Genomic DNA, 15,575 nt, shown 5'->3' with positions numbered 1-15,575 from the left:
ATTGAGAATAGGCACGCTTAATGTATGTGGGGTTACAAGTAAAAACAGAATAGAAAAAGTATTCGACCTATTTAAAAGAGAAGACCTGGACATCCTACTATTGCAAGAGGTCATGGTGAGTGTACATTGGGAAACGGGCCCGGCGGAGATCTATATAAACAACCAAGAGCGGGAAAGAGGCACTGCGATCATGTTAAAAAGAAACATCACCGGAGAAAAAATGACAATGCTACCATCCGGGAGGGCGATGGCCATGACGATCCTTGGGATAAGGATAATAAATGTGTACGGCCCGGCCGGCACCAGGAAACTTCAGGAGAGGAGGGAATTTTACTCGCGGGACCTCCTGCCCCTGCTGAGCGACTTCCAAGGAATGGCACTGTTAGGGGGTGATTTTAACGCAATCATAGACGAGAAAGATAGCCAAAACAACGATGGAGGAGGAGCAAAATACCCACTGTGTGGTCCCCTAAAATCGATAGTTAAAAACCTCAGAGCCACTGACGCAAACAGATTAACAAGCACAAAAGATAACCTTCCGTACACCATCTACGGCGACAAATGGGCAACAAGGCAGGACCGCTTTTACGCATCCTACGACTTGAAAACCCATATATCCTCCTATGCGGTTCTTCCAGTGGCATGCTCCGACCACTGCGCAGTTATTATATCGGTCGATGGATCCCAAAGCAGGACGAGGCATCAGCCAAGGAAAAAGGAGTGGAGGATGAACGTCGAGCTGCTATATGAGAAAGACACCAGAGCCATACTGAAAGAAAACATCCAGCGATGGGAGGAAAGCTGGAGAGGATTGGATCCAAGCGAAAGGTGGGAAAACTCCAAAGTAAAAATAAGAAACCTTTTCGCACAACTGCACAGGGAGAGAGCCGAAGAAATCAGGGAAACCATGGCTTTTTACAGAGAAGCGCTCGAGGAGAGCCTAAAGACGAGAGAAAGGGAACGGAGCAACTGGGGGGAGATAAAAGAACTAAAAAGGAAAATCTTCGGAATGGAAGAGGAAAGGGCGAAAATATCAACATGGCACAGAAGCAAAATATGTTTGCCAGAAGAACATGCCTCGGTGTATTATCTGGGGAGGAGGTTAAAGGATTGCGCCAACAACTTACTCAAAAACGGCATTTTGAACGAGAACGGAACGAGGTTAAAAGAAGAGGGAGAAATCATAGAGCATGTATGCCACCATTTTGAGACTCTCCTTTCTGGGGAGGACACATCACTCAAGGAAGAGACAGAAAATCTCACGCCACTCCCCCAACTGCCAGTGGAGGTGGCAGAGAGGATGGCGGAAAGAATCACAAGGGAGGAGTGCGAGGATGCTATGAGATGGCTCCCCAAGGGGAGGTCCCCGGGTACCGACGGTATCCCTTTTGAATTCTACGTAGAATTCTGGGAAGAGCTGAAGGATTTAATCATTCCAGCGATAGAGAACATCCTCCAAAATGGCACCCTCACCACGACCCAAAGAGAGGGGAAAATTGTCCTAGTGCCGAAAAGAAAAGAGCCAAGGAGCCTAAATGACTACAGACCCATCACCCTCCTCAACGCCGATTACAAGGTAGTAGCTAAAATCGTTAAAACCAGACTCAACGAAGCCGTGGAAAAGATAATCGGGCCAGACCAACACATAGTAGGAAAGGGGAGGAACATTGTAACGGCGCTGACAACGATCAGAGACGCAATCGCGAGCCACGAGAGCAGGCAGGGCGCGGGCCTTAAACTGGTAGCGGTAGATATTGAGAAGGCTTTCGACAGGGTGAACATAAACCACGTATTGAACACATTAAAGAGGATGGGATTCCCCGAAAAGTTTTTGAATACAATAAAAATGTTCACGAACAACATCACGTCGAAAGTAAAATTGAGCGCGGGGGCCGAAACAAAGTCGTTCCCCGTGAGAAGATCAATCAGACAAGGCTGTCCGCTTTCGATGCTTCTGTTCTCTATATCACTGGAGCCCCTGCTACATAGTCTTCGCAGAAACATTAAAGGAATCCCGGCGGGGAACGGAAAAGTGTCCGCGGTGGCTTATGCGGACGACGTAACGATCTTCGCCCAAGATCAAGCGGAAATTCATGTAATAGGGAAATCATTAAAGGAATATGAGGAGGAAAGCGGGCAAAAAGTAAACATGGAAAAGACAAAGGCCTTGACAATAAAAGACGCCGACTTCACCGCGACCAGTGAATGGAAAGAGGTGACCTCGATGGACATTCTGGGCATTCCATGGAGTAGGACTTCCACGGAGACGACAAACGCAGTATGGGAAAAGGCAACGAGAATGATAAAAGGAACATTAGCGCAATTGAGAGACAGGGACCTAAACATACATCAGAAAGTCCTTGCGATAAACGCATTGTTATTATCCAAGGCATGGTACGCCGCACTGATTTTCCCGTTGCCAGAAAAACATGGGGCTCTATTGACGAAAATAGCAACGCAATACCTTTGGGGAGGGCATTTGCTAAGAGTAGCAAAGAGCCAGGCCTGTCTACCCAAGGGGAAGGGGGGCCTAGGGCTGATCGACGTGCGGGACAAAGCCCTGGCACTCTATGCAAAGACAGTAATAAACATCCTATCCGACGACTGTCAACATTCAAAAGATCTGCTAAAGGCGGCATGGGGTGCACCAGGGCAGGATAGACTGCTGATGAAAACTATCAGGAAAGTTAAGGACTTAGTAGAAAAGATGCCGAGAGGAGTGACAGCCACCACCAAGTGCCTTTACCGACAACTCAGAAGCGACGACAACCACCGAATCAACATCGAAAAGCACATCCTATCGGTAAATTGGAAGAGAGTGTGGAAGAACATCAACGAAATAGCCATGACCCTAAGGACAAAGAGCGTCCTATTCCTATTCGCAAACTATATAGTGACCACCCAGCAAGTGAAACAAAACATGTATCTAACAAGCAGGAACGAATGCGAATACTGTGACAAAGCCGACACACAAGACCACAGGGTGTTCGAATGCACCATCTCAAGGAGGAGGTGGTGCCTAATAAAAAGAACATTTAGAGAATTAAACACCTTTGGAGAAAAGGAGATAGGAAATAGGAATATGATGATTCTGGATTTCAACATCTTTCCCCGCGTGAAAATGGAAACAATGTGCTGGCTGATTGGACAGCACCTTCTTACGGTACACAAGTGGGTTAAAATAGATATAGAAAGTTGGTGGGAACAAGTGAAAAAAGAGAGCAAAAACCTACCGGGCCGATTACAGCCATATTGGAAGAAAGTAGAACAAATGGTAAAAAAAGAAGTCATGAAAGAATAACAAGTTTAAAGAAAATTGGTCTTGGACTCAATGTAAACTGTCATGTATGCAAGGAAATATATTACCGATAACAAGTATGTGAATAAAGGGAATACGTTCAATAAATAAGAGCAGATAATAATGTAAACAATGTATCATTAATGTTTAACTGTGAAAAAAAAGACGCAAAGGGGATGTTTAAAAAAAAATTTGACTATTTATAATTGGCTTGATTTCATTGTAATCATTTTGTTCCCTATAAAGGATCTTGTATTGTTAATTCAAGTAAGGAAAATGTTCCCTAAGTTATGTGACGGTGAACACTTTCCGAATGCTTATAGTTCATAAGTGGTTCATACTTATATCATCCTTTGTTTAGAATTGTTCAATTGTGAAAATGTTCAATCTGTGGTCTTATGCACGCTTAAGATGGTGCACATGGTGTTAAATAACTATGTCTGTGAATGGAAATACATGCAATAAAAAAAAAAAAAAAAAAAAATACCACGCTGAATACACCGGTTCTCGTCCGATCACCGAAGTTAAGCAGCATCGGGCCCGGATAGTACTTGGATGGGTGACCGCCTGGGAACACCGGGTGCCGTTGGCTTTCAATATTTTTTTTCCGAAACGAACGTATTTTGAGGCATTCTCTGATGTTTTTAATTTTTTTCAAATAATTTATTTTGCAATGCCAGACATTGCATGCGTGATTTTGAATTGGTATGTTCCCTTTTGACACCATTCCATTTCATCTAGATGCGACCAGCTCTCTTGGGGCAATGCATTGGTGCTGTAGTAACCCGTATCTCTTCCACATTTATCCAAAGTTCGTTTTGAGATGGCAAATTACCTCCGTCTCCCGCCATCATATAGTATGGTCGTGGACGGCCCGATGTATGCAAGCCGTGGGCAAGAAAATAGACGTCGTGTCGCGTCGTTGCAAGTGTTTGCGGGCTTGATATTGCTAAAATAGTTGACTCGAGAGTGGTGGAAATTGCCAACGGCCATACCACGCTGAATACACCGGTTCTCGTCCGATCACCGAAGTTAAGCAGCATCGGGCCCGGATAGTACTTGGATGGGTGACCGCCTGGGAACACCGGGTGCCGTTGGCTTTCAATATTTTTTTTCCGAAACGAACGTATTTTGAGGCATTCTCTGATGTTTTTAATTTTTTTCAAATAATTTATTTTGCAATGCCAGACATTGCATGCGTGATTTTGAATTGGTATGTTCCCTTTTGACACCATTCCATTTCATCTAGATGCGACCAGCTCTCTTGGGGCAATGCATTGGTGCTGTAGTAACCCGTATCTCTTCCACATTTATCCAAAGTTCGTTTTGAGATGGCAAATTACCTCCGTCTCCCGCCATCATATAGTATGGTCGTGGACGGCCCGATGTATGCAAGCCGTGGGCAAGAAAATAGACGTCGTGTCGCGTCGTTGCAAGTGTTTGCGGGCTTGATATTGCTAAAATAGTTGACTCGAGAGTGGTGGAAATTGCCAACGGCCATACCACGCTGAATACACCGGTTCTCGTCCGATCACCGAAGTTAAGCAGCATCGGGCCCGGATAGTACTTGGATGGGTGACCGCCTGGGAACACCGGGTGCCGTTGGCTTTCAATATTTTTTTTCCGAAACGAACGTATTTTGAGGCATTCTCTGATGTTTTTAATTTTTTTCAAATAATTTATTTTGCAATGCCAGACATTGCATGCGTGATTTTGAATTGGTATGTTCCCTTTTGACACCATTCCATTTCATCTAGATGCGACCAGCTCTCTTGGGGCAATGCATTGGTGCTGTAGTAACCCGTATCTCTTCCACATTTATCCAAAGTTCGTTTTGAGATGGCAAATTACCTCCGTCTCCCGCCATCATATAGTATGGTCGTGGACGGCCCGATGTATGCAAGCCGTGGGCAAGAAAATAGACGTCGTGTCGCGTCGTTGCAAGTGTTTGCGGGCTTGATATTGCTAAAATAGTTGACTCGAGAGTGGTGGAAATTGCCAACGGCCATACCACGCTGAATACACCGGTTCTCGTCCGATCACCGAAGTTAAGCAGCATCGGGCCCGGATAGTACTTGGATGGGTGACCGCCTGGGAACACCGGGTGCCGTTGGCTTTCAATATTTTTTTTCCGAAACGAACGTATTTTGAGGCATTCTCTGATGTTTTTAATTTTTTTCAAATAATTTATTTTGCAATGCCAGACATTGCATGCGTGATTTTGAATTGGTATGTTCCCTTTTGACACCATTCCATTTCATCTAGATGCGACCAGCTCTCTTGGGGCAATGCATTGGTGCTGTAGTAACCCGTATCTCTTCCACATTTATCCAAAGTTCGTTTTGAGATGGCAAATTACCTCCGTCTCCCGCCATCATATAGTATGGTCGTGGACGGCCCGATGTATGCAAGCCGTGGGCAAGAAAATAGACGTCGTGTCGCGTCGTTGCAAGTGTTTGCGGGCTTGATATTGCTAAAATAGTTGACTCGAGAGTGGTGGAAAATGCCAACGGCCATACCACGCTGAATACACCGGTTCTCGTCCGATCACCGAAGTTAAGCAGCATCGGGCCCGGATAGTACTTGGATGGGTGACCGCCTGGGAACACCGGGTGCCGTTGGCTTTCAATATTTTTTTTCCGAAACGAACGTATTTTGAGGCATTCTCTGATGTTTTTAATTTTTTTCAAATAATTTATTTTGCAATGCCAGACATTGCATGCGTGATTTTGAATTGGTATGTTCCCTTTTGACACCATTCCATTTCATCTAGATGCGACCAGCTCTCTTGGGGCAATGCATTGGTGCTGTAGTAACCCGTATCTCTTCCACATTTATCCAAAGTTCGTTTTGAGATGGCAAATTACCTCCGTCTCCCGCCATCATATAGTATGGTCGTGGACGGCCCGATGTATGCAAGCCGTGGGCAAGAAAATAGACGTCGTGTCGCGTCGTTGCAAGTGTTTGCGGGCTTGATATTGCTAAAATAGTTGACTCGAGAGTGGTGGAAATTGCCAACGGCCATACCACGCTGAATACACCGGTTCTCGTCCGATCACCGAAGTTAAGCAGCATCGGGCCCGGATAGTACTTGGATGGGTGACCGCCTGGGAACACCGGGTGCCGTTGGCTTTCAATATTTTTTTTCCGAAACGAACGTATTTTGAGGCATTCTCTGATGTTTTAAATTTTTTTCAAATAATTTATTTTGCAATGCCAGACATTGCATGCGTGATTTTGAATTGGTATGTTCCCTTTTGACACCATTCCATTTCATCTAGATGCGACCAGCTCTCTTGGGGCAATGCATTGGTGCTGTAGTAACCCGTATCTCTTCCACATTTATCCAAAGTTCGTTTTGAGATGGCAAATTACCTCCGTCTCCCGCCATCATATAGTATGGTCGTGGACGGCCCGATGTATGCAAGCCGTGGGCAAGAAAATAGACGTCGTGTCGCGTCGTTGCAAGTGTTTGCGGGCTTGATATTGCTAAAATAGTTGACTCGAGAGTGTTGGAAAATGCCAACGGCCAAACCACGCTGAATACACCGGTTCTCGTCCGATCACCGAAGTTAAGCAGCATCGGGCCCGGATAGTACTTGGATGGGTGACCGCCTGGGAACACCGGGTGCCGTTGGCTTTCAATATTTTTTTTCCGAAACGAACGTATTTTGAGGCATTCTCTGATGTTTTAAATTTTTTTCAAATAATTTATTTTGCAATGCCAGACATTGCATGCGTGATTTTGAATTGGTATGTTCCCTTTTGACACCATTCCATTTCATCTAGATGCGACCAGCTCTCTTGGGGCAATGCATTGGTGCTGTAGTAACCCGTATCTCTTCCACATTTATCCAAAGTTCGTTTTGAGATGGCAAATTACCTCCGTCTCCCGCCATCATATAGTATGGTCGTGGACGGCCCGATGTATGCAAGCCGTGGGCAAGAAAATAGACGTCGTGTCGCGTCGTTGCAAGTGTTTGCGGGCTTGATATTGCTAAAATAGTTGACTCGAGAGTGGTGGAAATTGCCAACGGCCATACCACGCTGAATACACCGGTTCTCGTCCGATCACCGAAGTTAAGCAGCATCGGGCCCGGATAGTACTTGGATGGGTGACCGCCTGGGAACACCGGGTGCCGTTGGCTTTCAATATTTTTTTTCCGAAACGAACGTATTTTGAGGCATTCTCTGATGTTTTTAATTTTTTTCAAATAATTTATTTTGCAATGCCAGACATTGCATGCGTGATTTTGAATTGGTATGTTCCCTTTTGACACCATTCCATTTCATCTAGATGCGACCAGCTCTCTTGGGGCAATGCATTGGTGCTGTAGTAACCCGTATCTCTTCCACATTTATCCAAAGTTCGTTTTGAGATGGCAAATTACCTCCGTCTCCCGCCATCATATAGTATGGTCGTGGACGGCCCGATGTATGCAAGCCGTGGGCAAGAAAATAGACGTCGTGTCGCGTCGTTGCAAGTGTTTGCGGGCTTGATATTGCTAAAATAGTTGACTCGAGAGTGTTGGAAAATGCCAACGGCCATACCACGCTGAATACACCGGTTCTCGTCCGATCACCGAAGTTAAGCAGCATCGGGCCCGGATAGTACTTGGATGGGTGACCGCCTGGGAACACCGGGTGCCGTTGGCTTTCAATATTTTTTTTCCGAAACGAACGTATTTTGAGGCATTCTCTGATGTTTTTAATTTTTTTCAAATAATTTATTTTGCAATGCCAGACATTGCATGCGTGATTTTGAATTGGTATGTTCCCTTTTGACACCATTCCATTTCATCTAGATGCGACCAGCTCTCTTGGGGCAATGCATTGGTGCTGTAGTAACCCGTATCTCTTCCACATTTATCCAAAGTTCGTTTTGAGATGGCAAATTACCTCCGTCTCCCGCCATCATATAGTATGGTCGTGGACGGCCCGATGTATGCAAGCCGTGGGCAAGAAAATAGACGTCGTGTCGCGTCGTTGCAAGTGTTTGCGGGCTTGATATTGCTAAAATAGTTGACTCGAGAGTGGTGGAAATTGCCAACGGCCATACCACGCTGAATACACCGGTTCTCGTCCGATCACCGAAGTTAAGCAGCATCGGGCCCGGATAGTACTTGGATGGGTGACCGCCTGGGAACACCGGGTGCCGTTGGCTTTCAATATTTTTTTTCCGAAACGAACGTATTTTGAGGCATTCTCTGATGTTTTTAATTTTTTTCAAATAATTTATTTTGCAATGCCAGACATTGCATGCGTGATTTTGAATTGGTATGTTCCCTTTTGACACCATTCCATTTCATCTAGATGCGACCAGCTCTCTTGGGGCAATGCATTGGTGCTGTAGTAACCCGTATCTCTTCCACATTTATCCAAAGTTCGTTTTGAGATGGCAAATTACCTCCGTCTCCCGCCATCATATAGTATGGTCGTGGACGGCCCGATGTATGCAAGCCGTGGGCAAGAAAATAGACGTCGTGTCGCGTCGTTGCAAGTGTTTGCGGGCTTGATATTGCTAAAATAGTTGACTCGAGAGTGTTGGAAAATGCCAACGGCCAAACCACGCTGAATACACCGGTTCTCGTCCGATCACCGAAGTTAAGCAGCATCGGGCCCGGATAGTACTTGGATGGGTGACCGCCTGGGAACACCGGGTGCCGTTGGCTTTCAATATTTTTTTTCCGAAACGAACGTATTTTGAGGCATTCTCTGATGTTTTAAATTTTTTTCAAATAATTTATTTTGCAATGCCAGACATTGCATGCGTGATTTTGAATTGGTATGTTCCCTTTTGACACCATTCCATTTCATCTAGATGCGACCAGCTCTCTTGGGGCAATGCATTGGTGCTGTAGTAACCCGTATCTCTTCCACATTTATCCAAAGTTCGTTTTGAGATGGCAAATTACCTCCGTCTCCCGCCATCATATAGTATGGTCGTGGACGGCCCGATGTATGCAAGCCGTGGGCAAGAAAATAGACGTCGTGTCGCGTCGTTGCAAGTGTTTGCGGGCTTGATATTGCTAAAATAGTTGACTCGAGAGTGGTGGAAATTGCCAACGGCCATACCACGCTGAATACACCGGTTCTCGTCCGATCACCGAAGTTAAGCAGCATCGGGCCCGGATAGTACTTGGATGGGTGACCGCCTGGGAACACCGGGTGCCGTTGGCTTTCAATATTTTTTTTCCGAAACGAACGTATTTTGAGGCATTCTCTGATGTTTTAAATTTTTTTCAAATAATTTATTTTGCAATGCCAGACATTGCATGCGTGATTTTGAATTGGTATGTTCCCTTTTGACACCATTCCATTTCATCTAGATGCGACCAGCTCTCTTGGGGCAATGCATTGGTGCTGTAGTAACCCGTATCTCTTCCACATTTATCCAAAGTTCGTTTTGAGATGGCAAATTACCTCCGTCTCCCGCCATCATATAGTATGGTCGTGGACGGCCCGATGTATGCAAGCCGTGGGCAAGAAAATAGACGTCGTGTCGCGTCGTTGCAAGTGTTTGCGGGCTTGATATTGCTAAAATAGTTGACTCGAGAGTGGTGGAAATTGCCAACGGCCATACCACGCTGAATACACCGGTTCTCGTCCGATCACCGAAGTTAAGCAGCATCGGGCCCGGATAGTACTTGGATGGGTGACCGCCTGGGAACACCGGGTGCCGTTGGCTTTCAATATTTTTTTTCCGAAACGAACGTATTTTGAGGCATTCTCTGATGTTTTTAATTTTTTTCAAATAATTTATTTTGCAATGCCAGACATTGCATGCGTGATTTTGAATTGGTATGTTCCCTTTTGACACCATTCCATTTCATCTAGATGCGACCAGCTCTCTTGGGGCAATGCATTGGTGCTGTAGTAACCCGTATCTCTTCCACATTTATCCAAAGTTCGTTTTGAGATGGCAAATTACCTCCGTCTCCCGCCATCATATAGTATGGTCGTGGACGGCCCGATGTATGCAAGCCGTGGGCAAGAAAATAGACGTCGTGTCGCGTCGTTGCAAGTGTTTGCGGGCTTGATATTGCTAAAATAGTTGACTCGAGAGTGTTGGAAAATGCCAACGGCCATACCACGCTGAATACACCGGTTCTCGTCCGATCACCGAAGTTAAGCAGCATCGGGCCCGGATAGTACTTGGATGGGTGACCGCCTGGGAACACCGGGTGCCGTTGGCTTTCAATATTTTTTTTCCGAAACGAACGTATTTTGAGGCATTCTCTGATGTTTTTAATTTTTTTCAAATAATTTATTTTGCAATGCCAGACATTGCATGCGTGATTTTGAATTGGTATGTTCCCTTTTGACACCATTCCATTTCATCTAGATGCGACCAGCTCTCTTGGGGCAATGCATTGGTGCTGTAGTAACCCGTATCTCTTCCACATTTATCCAAAGTTCGTTTTGAGATGGCAAATTACCTCCGTCTCCCGCCATCATATAGTATGGTCGTGGACGGCCCGATGTATGCAAGCCGTGGGCAAGAAAATAGACGTCGTGTCGCGTCGTTGCAAGTGTTTGCGGGCTTGATATTGCTAAAATAGTTGACTCGAGAGTGGTGGAAATTGCCAACGGCCATACCACGCTGAATACACCGGTTCTCGTCCGATCACCGAAGTTAAGCAGCATCGGGCCCGGATAGTACTTGGATGGGTGACCGCCTGGGAACACCGGGTGCCGTTGGCTTTCAATATTTTTTTTCCGAAACGAACGTATTTTGAGGCATTCTCTGATGTTTTTAATTTTTTTCAAATAATTTATTTTGCAATGCCAGACATTGCATGCGTGATTTTGAATTGGTATGTTCCCTTTTGACACCATTCCATTTCATCTAGATGCGACCAGCTCTCTTGGGGCAATGCATTGGTGCTGTAGTAACCCGGATCTCTTCCACATTTATCCAAAGTTCGTTTTGAGATGGCAAATTACCTCCGTCTCCCGCCATCATATAGTATGGTCGTGGACGGCCCGATGTATGCAAGCCGTGGGCAAGAAAATAGACGTCGTGTCGCGTCGTTGCAAGTGTTTGCGGGCTTGATATTGCTAAAATAGTTGACTCGAGAGTGTTGGAAAATGCCAACGGCCAAACCACGCTGAATACACCGGTTCTCGTCCGATCACCGAAGTTAAGCAGCATCGGGCCCGGATAGTACTTGGATGGGTGACCGCCTGGGAACACCGGGTGCCGTTGGCTTTCAATATTTTTTTTCCGAAACGAACGTATTTTGAGGCATTCTCTGATGTTTTAAATTTTTTTCAAATAATTTATTTTGCAATGCCAGACATTGCATGCGTGATTTTGAATTGGTATGTTCCCTTTTGACACCATTCCATTTCATCTAGATGCGACCAGCTCTCTTGGGGCAATGCATTGGTGCTGTAGTAACCCGTATCTCTTCCACATTTATCCAAAGTTCGTTTTGAGATGGCAAATTACCTCCGTCTCCCGCCATCATATAGTATGGTCGTGGACGGCCCGATGTATGCAAGCCGTGGGCAAGAAAATAGACGTCGTGTCGCGTCGTTGCAAGTGTTTGCGGGCTTGATATTGCTAAAATAGTTGACTCGAGAGTGGTGGAAATTGCCAACGGCCATACCACGCTGAATACACCGGTTCTCGTCCGATCACCGAAGTTAAGCAGCATCGGGCCCGGATAGTACTTGGATGGGTGACCGCCTGGGAACACCGGGTGCCGTTGGCTTTCAATATTTTTTTTCCGAAACGAACGTATTTTGAGGCATTCTCTGATGTTTTTAATTTTTTTCAAATAATTTATTTTGCAATGCCAGACATTGCATGCGTGATTTTGAATTGGTATGTTCCCTTTTGACACCATTCCATTTCATCTAGATGCGACCAGCTCTCTTGGGGCAATGCATTGGTGCTGTAGTAACCCGTATCTCTTCCACATTTATCCAAAGTTCGTTTTGAGATGGCAAATTACCTCCGTCTCCCGCCATCATATAGTATGGTCGTGGACGGCCCGATGTATGCAAGCCGTGGGCAAGAAAATAGACGTCGTGTCGCGTCGTTGCAAGTGTTTGCGGGCTTGATATTGCTAAAATAGTTGACTCGAGAGTGTTGGAAAATGCCAACGGCCATACCACGCTGAATACACCGGTTCTCGTCCGATCACCGAAGTTAAGCAGCATCGGGCCCGGATAGTACTTGGATGGGTGACCGCCTGGGAACACCGGGTGCCGTTGGCTTTCAATATTTTTTTTCCGAAACGAACGTATTTTGAGGCATTCTCTGATGTTTTTAATTTTTTTCAAATAATTTATTTTGCAATGCCAGACATTGCATGCGTGATTTTGAATTGGTATGTTCCCTTTTGACACCATTCCATTTCATCTAGATGCGACCAGCTCTCTTGGGGCAATGCATTGGTGCTGTAGTAACCCGTATCTCTTCCACATTTATCCAAAGTTCGTTTTGAGATGGCAAATTACCTCCGTCTCCCGCCATCATATAGTATGGTCGTGGACGGCCCGATGTATGCAAGCCGTGGGCAAGAAAATAGACGTCGTGTCGCGTCGTTGCAAGTGTTTGCGGGCTTGATATTGCTAAAATAGTTGACTCGAGAGTGGTGGAAATTGCCAACGGCCATACCACGCTGAATACACCGGTTCTCGTCCGATCACCGAAGTTAAGCAGCATCGGGCCCGGATAGTACTTGGATGGGTGACCGCCTGGGAACACCGGGTGCCGTTGGCTTTCAATATTTTTTTTCCGAAACGAACGTATTTTGAGGCATTCTCTGATGTTTTTAATTTTTTTCAAATAATTTATTTTGCAATGCCAGACATTGCATGCGTGATTTTGAATTGGTATGTTCCCTTTTGACACCATTCCATTTCATCTAGATGCGACCAGCTCTCTTGGGGCAATGCATTGGTGCTGTAGTAACCCGTATCTCTTCCACATTTATCCAAAGTTCGTTTTGAGATGGCAAATTACCTCCGTCTCCCGCCATCATATAGTATGGTCGTGGACGGCCCGATGTATGCAAGCCGTGGGCAAGAAAATAGACGTCGTGTCGCGTCGTTGCAAGTGTTTGCGGGCTTGATATTGCTAAAATAGTTGACTCGAGAGTGTTGGAAAATGCCAACGGCCAAACCACGCTGAATACACCGGTTCTCGTCCGATCACCGAAGTTAAGCAGCATCGGGCCCGGATAGTACTTGGATGGGTGACCGCCTGGGAACACCGGGTGCCGTTGGCTTTCAATATTTTTTTTCCGAAACGAACGTATTTTGAGGCATTCTCTGATGTTTTAAATTTTTTTCAAATAATTTATTTTGCAATGCCAGACATTGCATGCGTGATTTTGAATTGGTATGTTCCCTTTTGACACCATTCCATTTCATCTAGATGCGACCAGCTCTCTTGGGGCAATGCATTGGTGCTGTAGTAACCCGTATCTCTTCCACATTTATCCAAAGTTCGTTTTGAGATGGCAAATTACCTCCGTCTCCCGCCATCATATAGTATGGTCGTGGACGGCCCGATGTATGCAAGCCGTGGGCAAGAAAATAGACGTCGTGTCGCGTCGTTGCAAGTGTTTGCGGGCTTGATATTGCTAAAATAGTTGACTCGAGAGTGGTGGAAATTGCCAACGGCCATACCACGCTGAATACACCGGTTCTCGTCCGATCACCGAAGTTAAGCAGCATCGGGCCCGGATAGTACTTGGATGGGTGACCGCCTGGGAACACCGGGTGCCGTTGGCTTTCAATATTTTTTTTTCCGAAACGAACGTATTTTGAGGCATTCTCTGATGTTTTAAATTTTTTTCAAATAATTTATTTTGCAATGCCAGACATTGCATGCGTGATTTTGAATTGGTATGTTCCCTTTTGACACCATTCCATTTCATCTAGATGCGACCAGCTCTCTTGGGGCAATGCATTGGTGCTGTAGTAACCCGTATCTCTTCCACATTTATCCAAAGTTCGTTTTGAGATGGCAAATTACCTCCGTCTCCCGCCATCATATAGTATGGTCGTGGACGGCCCGATGTATGCAAGCCGTGGGCAAGAAAATAGACGTCGTGTCGCGTCGTTGCAAGTGTTTGCGGGCTTGATATTGCTAAAATAGTTGACTCGAGAGTGGTGGAAATTGCCAACGGCCATACCACGCTGAATACACCGGTTCTCGTCCGATCACCGAAGTTAAGCAGCATCGGGCCCGGATAGTACTTGGATGGGTGACCGCCTGGGAACACCGGGTGCCGTTGGCTTTCAATATTTTTTTTCCGAAACGAACGTATTTTGAGGCATTCTCTGATGTTTTAAATTTTTTTCAAATAATTTATTTTGCAATGCCAGACATTGCATGCGTGATTTTGAATTGGTATGTTCCCTTTTGACACCATTCCATTTCATCTAGATGCGACCAGCTCTCTTGGGGCAATGCATTGGTGCTGTAGTAACCCGTATCTCTTCCACATTTATCCAAAGTTCGTTTTGAGATGGCAAATTACCTCCGTCTCCCGCCATCATATAGTATGGTCGTGGACGGCCCGATGTATGCAAGCCGTGGGCAAGAAAATAGACGTCGTGTCGCGTCGTTGCAAGTGTTTGCGGGCTTGATATTGCTAAAATAGTTGACTCGAGAGTGTTGGAAAATGCCAACGGCCAAACCACGCTGAATACACCGGTTCTCGTCCGATCACCGAAGTTAAGCAGCATCGGGCCCGGATAGTACTTGGATGGGTGACCGCCTGGGAACACCGGGTGCCGTTGGCTTTCAATATTTTTTTTCCGAAACGAACGTATTTTGAGGCATTCTCTGATGTTTTAAATTTTTTTCAAATAATTTATTTTGCAATGCCAGACATTGCATGCGTGATTTTGAATTGGTATGTTCCCTTTTGACACCATTCCATTTCATCTAGATGCGACCAGCTCTCTTGGGGCAATGCATTGGTGCTGTAGTAACCCGTATCTCTTCCACATTTATCCAAAGTTCGTTTTGAGATGGCAAATTACCTCCGTCTCCCGCCATCATATAGTATGGTCGTGGACGGCCCGATGTATGCAAGCCGTGGGCAAGAAAATAGACGTCGTGTCGCGTCGTTGCAAGTGTTTGCGGGCTTGATATTGCTAAAATAGTTGACTCGAGAGTGTTGGAAAATGCCAACGGCCAAACCACGCTGAATACACCGGTTCTCGTCCGATCACCGAAGTTAAGCAGCATCGGGCCCGGATAGTACTTGGATGGGTGACCGCCTGGGAACACCGGGTGCCGTTGGCT

At 45.7% G+C, this 15,575-nt stretch overlaps 23 non-coding genes and 1 pseudogene across 23 annotated transcripts; all 24 read left to right on the top strand.

The window, feature by feature from the left end:
* Positions 1–3,781: 3,781 nt before the first annotated feature.
* LOC139688719 (5S ribosomal RNA) lies at positions 3,782–3,880 on the top strand (annotated as a pseudogene).
* A 399-nt stretch (positions 3,881–4,279) lies between these two features.
* LOC139688883 (5S ribosomal RNA) lies at positions 4,280–4,398 on the top strand. The gene has a single exon (XR_011700952.1). It is a non-coding gene; the product is annotated as a 5S ribosomal RNA (ribosomal RNA).
* A 389-nt stretch (positions 4,399–4,787) lies between these two features.
* LOC139688872 (5S ribosomal RNA) lies at positions 4,788–4,906 on the top strand. The gene has a single exon (XR_011700941.1). It is a non-coding gene; the product is annotated as a 5S ribosomal RNA (ribosomal RNA).
* Positions 4,907–5,295: 389 nt separating this feature from the next.
* LOC139688861 (5S ribosomal RNA) lies at positions 5,296–5,414 on the top strand. Its single transcript, XR_011700930.1, has one exon. It is a non-coding gene; the product is annotated as a 5S ribosomal RNA (ribosomal RNA).
* Positions 5,415–5,803: 389 nt separating this feature from the next.
* LOC139688848 (5S ribosomal RNA) lies at positions 5,804–5,922 on the top strand. The gene has a single exon (XR_011700918.1). It is a non-coding gene; the product is annotated as a 5S ribosomal RNA (ribosomal RNA).
* Positions 5,923–6,311: 389 nt separating this feature from the next.
* Positions 6,312–6,430, top strand: LOC139688836 (5S ribosomal RNA). The gene has a single exon (XR_011700907.1). It is a non-coding gene; the product is annotated as a 5S ribosomal RNA (ribosomal RNA).
* Positions 6,431–6,819: 389 nt separating this feature from the next.
* Positions 6,820–6,938, top strand: LOC139689191 (5S ribosomal RNA). The gene has a single exon (XR_011701247.1). It is a non-coding gene; the product is annotated as a 5S ribosomal RNA (ribosomal RNA).
* A 389-nt stretch (positions 6,939–7,327) lies between these two features.
* On the top strand, positions 7,328–7,446 carry LOC139688824 (5S ribosomal RNA). Its single transcript, XR_011700896.1, has one exon. It is a non-coding gene; the product is annotated as a 5S ribosomal RNA (ribosomal RNA).
* A 389-nt stretch (positions 7,447–7,835) lies between these two features.
* LOC139688813 (5S ribosomal RNA) lies at positions 7,836–7,954 on the top strand. The gene has a single exon (XR_011700885.1). It is a non-coding gene; the product is annotated as a 5S ribosomal RNA (ribosomal RNA).
* A 389-nt stretch (positions 7,955–8,343) lies between these two features.
* Positions 8,344–8,462, top strand: LOC139688801 (5S ribosomal RNA). The gene has a single exon (XR_011700874.1). It is a non-coding gene; the product is annotated as a 5S ribosomal RNA (ribosomal RNA).
* A 389-nt stretch (positions 8,463–8,851) lies between these two features.
* LOC139689190 (5S ribosomal RNA) lies at positions 8,852–8,970 on the top strand. The gene has a single exon (XR_011701246.1). It is a non-coding gene; the product is annotated as a 5S ribosomal RNA (ribosomal RNA).
* A 389-nt stretch (positions 8,971–9,359) lies between these two features.
* Positions 9,360–9,478, top strand: LOC139688790 (5S ribosomal RNA). The gene has a single exon (XR_011700863.1). It is a non-coding gene; the product is annotated as a 5S ribosomal RNA (ribosomal RNA).
* A 389-nt stretch (positions 9,479–9,867) lies between these two features.
* Positions 9,868–9,986, top strand: LOC139688778 (5S ribosomal RNA). The gene has a single exon (XR_011700852.1). It is a non-coding gene; the product is annotated as a 5S ribosomal RNA (ribosomal RNA).
* A 389-nt stretch (positions 9,987–10,375) lies between these two features.
* LOC139688767 (5S ribosomal RNA) lies at positions 10,376–10,494 on the top strand. Its single transcript, XR_011700841.1, has one exon. It is a non-coding gene; the product is annotated as a 5S ribosomal RNA (ribosomal RNA).
* Positions 10,495–10,883: 389 nt separating this feature from the next.
* Positions 10,884–11,002, top strand: LOC139688755 (5S ribosomal RNA). The gene has a single exon (XR_011700830.1). It is a non-coding gene; the product is annotated as a 5S ribosomal RNA (ribosomal RNA).
* Positions 11,003–11,391: 389 nt separating this feature from the next.
* Positions 11,392–11,510, top strand: LOC139689189 (5S ribosomal RNA). Its single transcript, XR_011701245.1, has one exon. It is a non-coding gene; the product is annotated as a 5S ribosomal RNA (ribosomal RNA).
* Positions 11,511–11,899: 389 nt separating this feature from the next.
* On the top strand, positions 11,900–12,018 carry LOC139688739 (5S ribosomal RNA). The gene has a single exon (XR_011700819.1). It is a non-coding gene; the product is annotated as a 5S ribosomal RNA (ribosomal RNA).
* Positions 12,019–12,407: 389 nt separating this feature from the next.
* On the top strand, positions 12,408–12,526 carry LOC139689202 (5S ribosomal RNA). Its single transcript, XR_011701257.1, has one exon. It is a non-coding gene; the product is annotated as a 5S ribosomal RNA (ribosomal RNA).
* A 389-nt stretch (positions 12,527–12,915) lies between these two features.
* On the top strand, positions 12,916–13,034 carry LOC139689085 (5S ribosomal RNA). The gene has a single exon (XR_011701146.1). It is a non-coding gene; the product is annotated as a 5S ribosomal RNA (ribosomal RNA).
* Positions 13,035–13,423: 389 nt separating this feature from the next.
* LOC139689188 (5S ribosomal RNA) lies at positions 13,424–13,542 on the top strand. The gene has a single exon (XR_011701244.1). It is a non-coding gene; the product is annotated as a 5S ribosomal RNA (ribosomal RNA).
* Positions 13,543–13,931: 389 nt separating this feature from the next.
* LOC139688969 (5S ribosomal RNA) lies at positions 13,932–14,050 on the top strand. Its single transcript, XR_011701035.1, has one exon. It is a non-coding gene; the product is annotated as a 5S ribosomal RNA (ribosomal RNA).
* A 390-nt stretch (positions 14,051–14,440) lies between these two features.
* Positions 14,441–14,559, top strand: LOC139688854 (5S ribosomal RNA). Its single transcript, XR_011700924.1, has one exon. It is a non-coding gene; the product is annotated as a 5S ribosomal RNA (ribosomal RNA).
* Positions 14,560–14,948: 389 nt separating this feature from the next.
* On the top strand, positions 14,949–15,067 carry LOC139689187 (5S ribosomal RNA). The gene has a single exon (XR_011701243.1). It is a non-coding gene; the product is annotated as a 5S ribosomal RNA (ribosomal RNA).
* A 389-nt stretch (positions 15,068–15,456) lies between these two features.
* On the top strand, positions 15,457–15,575 carry LOC139689186 (5S ribosomal RNA). Its single transcript, XR_011701242.1, has one exon. It is a non-coding gene; the product is annotated as a 5S ribosomal RNA (ribosomal RNA).

Source organism: Hetaerina americana, unplaced genomic scaffold (genome assembly GCF_022747635.1).
Source record: "Hetaerina americana unplaced genomic scaffold, ioHetAmer1.1.p SCAF_216, whole genome shotgun sequence".
In the NCBI taxonomy this organism is placed as follows: domain Eukaryota; kingdom Metazoa; phylum Arthropoda; class Insecta; order Odonata; family Calopterygidae; genus Hetaerina; species Hetaerina americana.
Note: the sequence above shows the minus strand (reverse complement) of the source record. Positions and strands in the feature narration are given on the sequence as shown.